The following is a 9,138-nucleotide window of genomic DNA, read 5'->3' as shown; positions in this document are numbered from 1 at the left end:
TTGTTCACCCCACCATTCATGCTGATATTTAAAGAATGTGCAATACATGTAGGCCCAAAAAGCTCTCTCTGCATGGTTACGAGCCCTGCCGGAGTTGCGTTTGCTTTTGCCGGCCTCAGCAAATGGCACATCGTGTATATTAAGTCACAGGTTGTAGTGCGGGAAATGAGCTAGTGACTCGCAGGGTCATTCCCTTTTATTTCGTATTATATAGCTTATTTCAGTGAAGTTTGCGTAAAAATCGGGTCAGTATGATTCTAACGACGCAATTATTCGAATCAGCCGCGCTTACATTTTGGCTGCATGGCTCCTTTAATGGCCTCTGCACCGACATTTCACCTGAGCCAAATAAATTTTTAATGCCTACTACGTACCACCAAATCACCTGAGACACGACTGATAGCACCGCGAAAGGCTTGGTAAATCCGTCACACGCGTTCAAAATTGCTCGCAGGCAGACGACACTGCATCGACCGGCGGATCGCGTAAACAGCGATGCAGCGCATGCTGCGTTCTGGCCGGCCAGGTGCTGCATCTTCTGACCAGTCGTTGGAGCTCCACTGTGAGCGGTTCCCCATTTGCTGCCGCATGCGTGCGTAGAGCTTGGCGCAGGCTTGCAACGGAGCTGCTATGCCGGCGGACCGCTCACTAGTTATCTGCACCGTCACTGAAGCGTGGACGTAATGAATGCGCAGTCCTCAATTTTGGCTTCAAAATCACCGATATTCGCTGATCGCCTGCAGCGTGCATGCGCACATTTGGTATTGATGATCGTTGGATGTTAATGGCGCAAGGCCAACTGGGGCGAAGAGCGCCAAAACAATGGCTATGTATGAGAGGTGAAACCGTAAACACTAAGATAAGTCAGCAAAAACAAAATTAAAATCAAAACGACAATGAGCATGGCCGGTGTGGCCTCCGCGACTTGCTGCCGGCGGCGCGCCGTTGCTCCGGCCGTCCCATTCGGCGCGGAAGCAAGGGGAGCGGTGTAATTTTGCTAACTCCGACACACGTCGGGAGGCGGCGCCGTTAGCCTAAGGTTGAAGCGAGGCTCGTCTGGCCGACGCTGCCTGCGCTTTGAGTTGTAAATCAGCCTTCGTTGTCGCGTCTTCGGGATAGAAAACTCTCAATATGTGGTCTATGCATTTTGACTCGATCCTACAGGTACAAAGTTGTTTAACGTACGTTGTTTAACACCCACGATGACCTTTGCACGCAGCTTTAGTGGTCGTTTGCTTGAAAGGCGAATGCCATAGCCCAGGGTCCTGTCATCTCGGGGAGAATGAATGCCAGCGTGCTGAATTCTTTTTTCGCTGTTACAGCATTTTCGCGCGATATCGCTGCACGAAAATATGCTTTTTTTGCCTTTGAAGTTGTTTCGAACGCTCTGGGTATCTGTTGTGTGTGCGTGTGCGCGTGCGCGTGCGCGTGCGCGTGTGCGTGTGCGTGCGTGTGTGCGTGCGCGAAAACAGCGTAATAGCGATAAGCTCTCGTGTATTGTTTATAGGCAGGCGACTACGATAGTCAAATAATCTGTTAGGCTTCCACGGGTACGAATCAATTTATATTTTCGCGTTTTATTTAATATGCTTAGGGGTTTCAAGTACCTACTGCAATCACGCTACCAAATTATTTGCCGTGAGTGAAAAAGTCATGATATTCCGCGATGCCTTTCATATCGCTATCGACTCTACATATGTATTTTTTCGAACGACTGTTTCTGAATTTCTAGATTTGCTAATTTGTTGTCATGACAAATTAAGGGCAGTATTTTTTTCGGTGAGCAGTTAAGCTGATCCTAATATCTGTATGCACAACATCGGCTGTAAGTAAGTTGTTCGGGATATTAGTGGATAAACACATCAAGTGGAGAACTATACCAATCGTAACTCGGGTAAAGATTTTTATTACATTACTTAGACCACGTCCATTTATGGTACACTGGAAGTCTCTCTGTACGTTTGTAGGCTATATGCAAGCATGCATGCCAATAAACGGCACCAAAACGTTTACCCTGCCTTTTGCGGAAAAAACACCGACAACCATTTGGACAGTATACACTTCAGATGCTGAAGTATACGACGTCTCTTTAATAGTATCGCGGTAAAAGTTACGCCAAACATTTCAAGTAGTGTTGCCATGTCATCTACTTTATCTGTCAAAGACCGCACGTTTAACGGAGAAAAAAGGAAACGACATAGGGGGTATTTTCGTGTTTACCAATGGTTGGATTTCGGTCGGTTGAATTCCCATAATTTGGTTCTTGCTTGGAACGCACGGAATATGCGTTCCGTGCGTTACAAACAACATGTACGAGATTTTCAGAAATAAAACCGCAAAACGTGTTGTGTTTTGGAACGATCCGTCACTACAAAAAAGAATACTGCTGTGCAATGAATTCACTTATGCATCACCCCGGGCATAGTCTACGTCAAAAATTCAAAGCACCGGTATCTACCCTGATGGCACCAGTAACTACTAGCTTCTACCTTTCGCCTGCATTGATGTGCGGTAACTTTTTTATTACACGTCGCACACAGGCTGCGAAGGCCGAGTTTTCGTCCTCTGCACCCACCCGCGCCAGGGAAAACGACCTTAGGCTACGCGCGCCGCGGTGCGGCGGAAAACGGCGAAACGGCCTCTTCGGAATTACGCTCTCTCCGGGCGATTGGAACGGCCGGAGCAACGGCGCGCCGCCGGTAGCCGATCGCGGAGGCCACGGTCAGGGAGTGATCATGCATGGTATAAAATTTGGTCTAAATATTTAACTTGGTGTATCTGTGACGTCACGCCAGCCGAAGCCGCCGTTATCACCACTGCTCCTTCTCCTTCCCTCCCTCTTTACCCCTCTCGTTCAACGCTACATTAACCCGCGCTATCGCAATAAACGCTTTGTCTTGGCCCAGCCACTGCCCCGGCGTATTCGTTTCAGTGGCGACGAGGATGGGATGACAACGGGGCGTTAACAGGAGAGTGAAACGTCCTATACCTTGCATGGGACGCGATAATCGATCGAAGCGGCGGACAAACCCCTGGTGTTTGGGGGCGGAACAAAAAACATGGCGGCGTGTTGCAGACATGCACTGGGAAACGCCATCTTGATGAGGACTAAAAAGCCGAGCGGCGGGGGGGGCGGGGGGCAGGGGGGGGGGACAAATTAGCGCCAAATTTAATTGGGACGCACATGAAAGGTAAATTGAGCTAGTGGAAGATATTCAGATGGCCAGCGCACGACCTTTTTCCTGTTGCGCAACCCGCGACATTATCGAAAGGGCAATTGTTTTGTTCTGATTGATGAAGTTTTACGCGTCCACTTCTTTTTGCACCACTTATTCTAAGTGGGACGTTGTTTTGGTTTATTAGTACACACAATCTAGACAAGGATAAAGAGTACATGTATTTTCATTTTTATTGCTAAATGTACCATTCATACAGTAAAAACACAACTTGGATATTTTACACTTTTAGTCGCAAACAAAAGTGTATCGCACATGGCCGCATGCTAATTAGGTATCCAGCCAGTTCATATCTGTCCAGTGCCTTGTCTGTCCAAGGTCCTCGTAGTCTCTGGTGGTGAAATGGGTAGGACACAGCCGGTAGCTGCTGTAGATCTGTCGAGGTGGTAAACGAGCCAGGTCCTGCCTTCTCGCACACTGGAGCCAAACGCGAGATCTGGAACATCAACAAGCACATTTGTATATTTGGGTTAGAATGAATACTAGCTTTACTGCTGCTTTCAGCTAGCATCTGTATTCGGAATAAACGTTATCTGATATATTAGGAGTCTTTCTTTCTTAAATTGATTTTGGCTACAAAGACGACTTGTGACCAATCGTAAAGGCAAATTTTAAATTAAAATCAGCCTTTATTATTAGGAGACGCAGATACGTTTTTCTATTTGTGCGATGATAATGTTCGGTGGCAACGACCCACCTTTCCTCCTAATCCAAAATACACTTCTGCAGACAAAAGTAGCCATCCCACACCAGAATTGCTAAGCAATTATTCATGCATATATAATTTGGAGTCCTATGTATTCATCAGGTATTTCTCGGGCGCTGCAATAAACCGGATATAAAAACCTTATTTCAAAACTTCTAATAAATTCCTAGCAAAGGTTAAGCCTGCACTGTCTAATTATTTATCGGCTTATAGCTGTAACTGCGTTCTTGTGAATACATCGATCGTTCTTGTGCTAAAGCTGAAACTGCAAGCCCGGAACTGAAGGTTAAATTATAAATTATAAGTGGCGGAATTATAGTTATGATTGTATTATAAACATATAAAGTAATTGCTTACTTTGTATAGTTATTGCTACAAATTTATTCTGCTCTGTGCCGTTGATTCACGTGACGACAAAATGCAGAACACACAGCACACACAATTCAAACGCAATAAAAAATTGATGTAGTCACTACTTAGTTAACATAGTGCTAACAACACGATACGAACCTGCGGACCCTGCCTATGAGCCAGAAGTGTATGGGAGATGCCTTCCTCCAGCTGTGGACATAAACAGGCTGATAACAATAATATTGGTAGTAATTATAATAATCACAATAATATTAATAATAACAACAGCAACGCATGTTACGAAAACAAATTAAACGCAGGCAATCAAAAGATAATAAAAATAGTGCAGATAAGCTCACACTGTTCCATCAGTTATTGTATATGTTGCCTCATATATACTTTGCTGCACACCGCGCATTCACTTGCGCTAAAATGCAACACACACGATCTAAACGCATTAAATCAATAAACCACGTATAAACAAACGTGTGTAGCTAATGTGCTGATTGGATTAATTACCAGACGCTCTGCCGCGCATTTCATGCTTCAGTGAAGACTCAAAGAAGAGAATCGGAATGTAATAAATAAATAGTGCACGTGCATGCTCACTTAAATTATACAGCTACTGCTGCAACCGCATCCTGCTATCCCGTGCAAGCGTAGAAAAGCAAAACAAGCAGCATGCAGACCGTACCTTTCGTTCGCCGGGATCCAAAAGAAGTTTATGCCGACCTGGCGTGAAGAATTTTGACACCACTCAGTACAGCACGATCTGTGATGACGGCGCGAATCCATTCATGCGTCTGTTTCGATGAAACAGACTTTACGGTGGTAAAAACGGCCCTCGGAACACCGTGGATCGTAGCATACCTATGGGCGCGACAAGAAACGCCCCTTTTCAGCGGTGAGAAGCAGAAAGGCGCGGTTCCTGTTTTCCACTGCTGGTGGCGCTCGTTTTTTCGCAATCTCGAACTGCAACTTTTAAGTTTACTTGTATATTAAAAACTTCGTAATTATTAATTAACCTAGTATTAAATATATTATGCAACAACAGCGTTCATTTTTGCTCGCATGTAGTACAGCCCCCAAACGTTAGGATCGCTGCACTCACGGGACAGAAAAACGGCGGAGTTTCATCCCCCTGGCGTTAACGCAGTCCACCATGACCGCTGCACCCACGGGAAGATACGCCAGCCCGCCGAAATTCGACGAGACGAGCGACAAGTGGCCCGCCTACCAGGTTCGGCTGGAAGCCTTCTTTGAGGGAAATGGCATCGCGGAAGACAAAAAGAAGCGGGCCCTGCTAGTGACTGCACCGTCCACCCACACCGTCGACGTACTGAGCGGACGTTGTGCTCCGGATAAGGTGGATGAACTTTCGTACCCACAAGTGGTAGCCTTGCTTAAGCAGCACTTTTCGCCGCAACTGAACGAGATAGCGCAGTCTTATAAGTTCTTCACCCGCAACCAGCTGCCTGGCGAACCGGTCAAGGCTTTTATCGTGGCGATTCGACAGATAGCGCACACCTGCAATTTTGGTACATCATTGGATAGAATGCTACGAGGTTGCATCGTGTGTGGACTGCAAAGCGCAGGAGTGCGTCGGCAGCTACTCGCGAAACCACCGCTGACGACAAGCGAGGCGGAAGAAATCGGGATATCCGCCGAAATGGTCGAAGCCAACGCGCAAGAGATAAAAAGCCCCGCCGCTGAGGGAACTGTGCATGCGCTGGGAGGCCAGTCCTATTGCCCAAAGAGCCGGCCACAGATTGCGGGCTACCGCTGCGGAGCAAAAGGGCACGGACCCGAGGATTGCCGTTTCCGATCGGCGTCATGCTTCAAGTGCAAACAACGAGGTCATATCGCCCGAGCCTGTTGCCGCTGTGAGAGTGGTTTCGGTGGTGCCACCAGTGCGCGAAGTACACGCCTTGTCGTCGCGGGAGGAAGACATGGGCACCGACGGTATGTTCGCGTTGGAGGCAGCGAACAGTCATATCGGCCACATCGGCATTATGCAACCCATCGTGCGCACCTTGCATTGTGCTGGGGTTCCAGTTGACATGCACGTCGACACAGGCTCACCGGTTTCGACCATCACGTGGCCAACATACGAACGGAACAAAGCAGTGTGGCCCAAGCTGCGTGGTTCACCATTGAAACTGACCTGCTTCCTTGGACGGCTTCCAGTGCGGGGAAAACTGAAGCTCAAGGTTTCGTGCGGAAACAGGTCCACGGATGGATTTTTGCAAGTCCTTGGTTGCGCCGGACGCGACCTGATTCAAGCGTGCCACATGCTCGAGGCACCGGTCATGAACGTGAACACACCAGGTGAGCAACTGCCATTAGTCGGTACTGACGACATTAACGTGGACCGGTTGCTAGCAGAATTCGCAGGTGTGTCCGCGCCAGGTGTTATGGCTCATGAAAGGGCCTCCGGTACACTTCGAGACGCGAGAAAACGTGGGGCCGAAATTTTGAAAAGCACGCGAAGTTCCTTATGTTTTTCGTCCAAAGGTCGAAGCTGAACTGGACCGCCTTCCGGGCGCGGGTATTATTGTCCCGGTGCCTCATTCGAATTGGGCCGCGCTAGTGGTACTGGTAGTGAAACGGAATGCCTGCATCCGCCTTTGCGCTGATTTTAAACTAACGGTAAACAAAGCCTGTCACACTGAGCAATATCCGTTGCCACAGGTGGAGGATATCCTGGCGACATTAAACGGCGGTGAAGTTTTTACCACGATAGACTTGCGGGAGTCGTACAACCAGCTTCCGTTGGATGAGGAAGCCATGCTACGAACGACCTTAAACACGCATAAGGGACTGTTCGGCTTCACTCGCCTGCCTTTTGGAGTGGCGTCCACGCCGGCCGTGTTGCCACGTCATATGGAGACCATTTTTTTCAGGGGCTTTCGGGTGTTCAGGTCTACCTAGATGACGTCATCGTGGCAGAGAAACGCAATGACTGCACCACACTGCGCGCAGTATTGAAGCGTTTCCAGGAATGTGGCGTGCGTTCAACGCAGACAAGTGCAAGTTCCGCCAACCTGAGGCGGATTTTTTGGGATATCAAATCAGCGCTCGAGGTCTTCAAGCAAAGACAGAGAACATAGACGCCATCCTGGAGGTTCAGGCACCGCGGAATCCCGCAGAATTGAGGTCCTACCTTGGCATGGTCACGTACTACCACACGTGCCTCCCCAACGCATCGACCGCCATGGCGCCCTTACATCAACTACTCCGGAAGGAAGCTAAGTGGCCGTGGGGTAGCGCTCAACAACAGGCATTCAGCAAGGTGAAAGACCTTCTCAACTCCGCAGATTATCTGGCGCATTTTGACCCACACAGGCCGCAAGTCCTGGAATGCGATGCCTCCCCGCACGGAATCGGCGCAGTGCTTTCACACGATGTCGGGGGAGGGGTACTTCGGCCCATAGGGTTCCGTTCTCGGTTATTGACGGAAGCTGAGAAAAATTACTCGCAGCTGGAGCGTGACTCCTTGGCACTTGTGTTTGGTTCATCGAATTTCCGACAATACTTACTGGGCAATACTTTCACATTGATCACGGACCATAAGTCGCTTGTTTGACTTTTTCATCCAGACAGGCCAGTACCCGCGATAGCCGCTGCGCGAATCCAGCGATGGGCCCTGCTGCTCAGCGTGTACGATTATGTCATCAAACACCAGCCCGGGAAAGACAACGTTCCAGCAGATGCCCTCAGCCGGCTCCCCGCGTCACCAACTTCCCAGCCAGAGACGCAGGAAGAAACTGGGGACGGTGAGTATGCCCTGCTCACGGAAACCCGCAGTGATGGTGTCATGTCCGCGAAGCAACTGGGCACTCTCACGGAGCGAGATGACTATTTAGCAAAGGTTCAAAAATGGGTGCAGGAGGGGTGGCCAAGAAATGTGGGGCCTGAGGACCAGCACTTGATGCCATACTTCAACCGGAAGGCTGAGATAACGGGGAGTTACGGGCTTCTCTACTGGGGCCATCCAGTGATCGTCCCTAAGAGTGCCCGATCAGTGATGTCACGTCTGCTGCATGGTATTCTTCGAGGAATTTGCTCAATGAAAGGCTGCATATTGATTTTGCGGGGCCGATCGATGGTCACATACTACTGATTGTGGTGGATTCACACAGTAAGTGGATAGAAGCGATACCCATGAAGAGTTCCACCACGCATTCCACCACAGAGGCTCGGCGCACCTTGTTCACTGCATACTGGTTGCCCCGGAGGCTGGTATCCGATAATGGCCCACAGTTTGCGAGTTGGAAATTTGGTAATTTTATGAAGCTCGATAACATAGTACACCTCCGAACAGCACCGTATCACCCCCCGTCCAATGGGCTCGTGGAGAGGGCTGTTAGTTAGTGGCAGCTCCCGCACACGTGCCAAACAAAAGATCAACGCTACACACAGAACACAAATGAGCCGGAATGGGGGTTTAATCCCTCCACCACTTCTTTTAAACTCCTCATAGCAAACCGCTTCCTCCGATGCGTGGCAGTATTTTGGAAGTGATACTACGGATAAACTCCGATAGCCAAGAGCCGTGGTAACTTAGCGCGTTGTCCACGACTTTACTGCGTCCCCATGTGGGAGTTTATGGATGCGAATATTGCGATTGTTCTAATGGGAGTGAGCCAAAACTCCCACCCGCTCAGATTACAAAATGGCTGTCAGTTCACTGCTGCGAGTGCCGAACGTGCGTGCAAATCATCTGTCTGATTGGAATACCGGCAGCAGGTACGAAACTAAAACAATTTCTGCAAGGCGCATTTTTGTTTACACTCCGCCGAACCGATTGGATGCGTAACCTGCATGGGCGCGCGTTCGACCAGC

The 9,138-nt window shown here is 49.0% G+C and overlaps 1 pseudogene; it reads left to right on the top strand.

The window, feature by feature from the left end:
* Positions 1-5,455: 5,455 nt before the first annotated feature.
* On the top strand, positions 5,456-6,771 carry LOC144167890 (uncharacterized; annotated as a pseudogene).
* Positions 6,772-9,138: the final 2,367 nt, after the last annotated feature.

Source organism: Haemaphysalis longicornis, unplaced genomic scaffold, assembly GCF_048455015.1.
Source record: "Haemaphysalis longicornis isolate Haplotype H1 unplaced genomic scaffold, Haemaphysalis longicornis Haplotype H1 scaffold_2, whole genome shotgun sequence".
Taxonomy (NCBI): Eukaryota; Metazoa; Arthropoda; class Arachnida; order Ixodida; family Ixodidae; genus Haemaphysalis; species Haemaphysalis longicornis.
The sequence above is the reverse complement of the archived record's forward strand: the minus strand, read 5'-3'. Positions and strand labels throughout refer to the sequence as shown.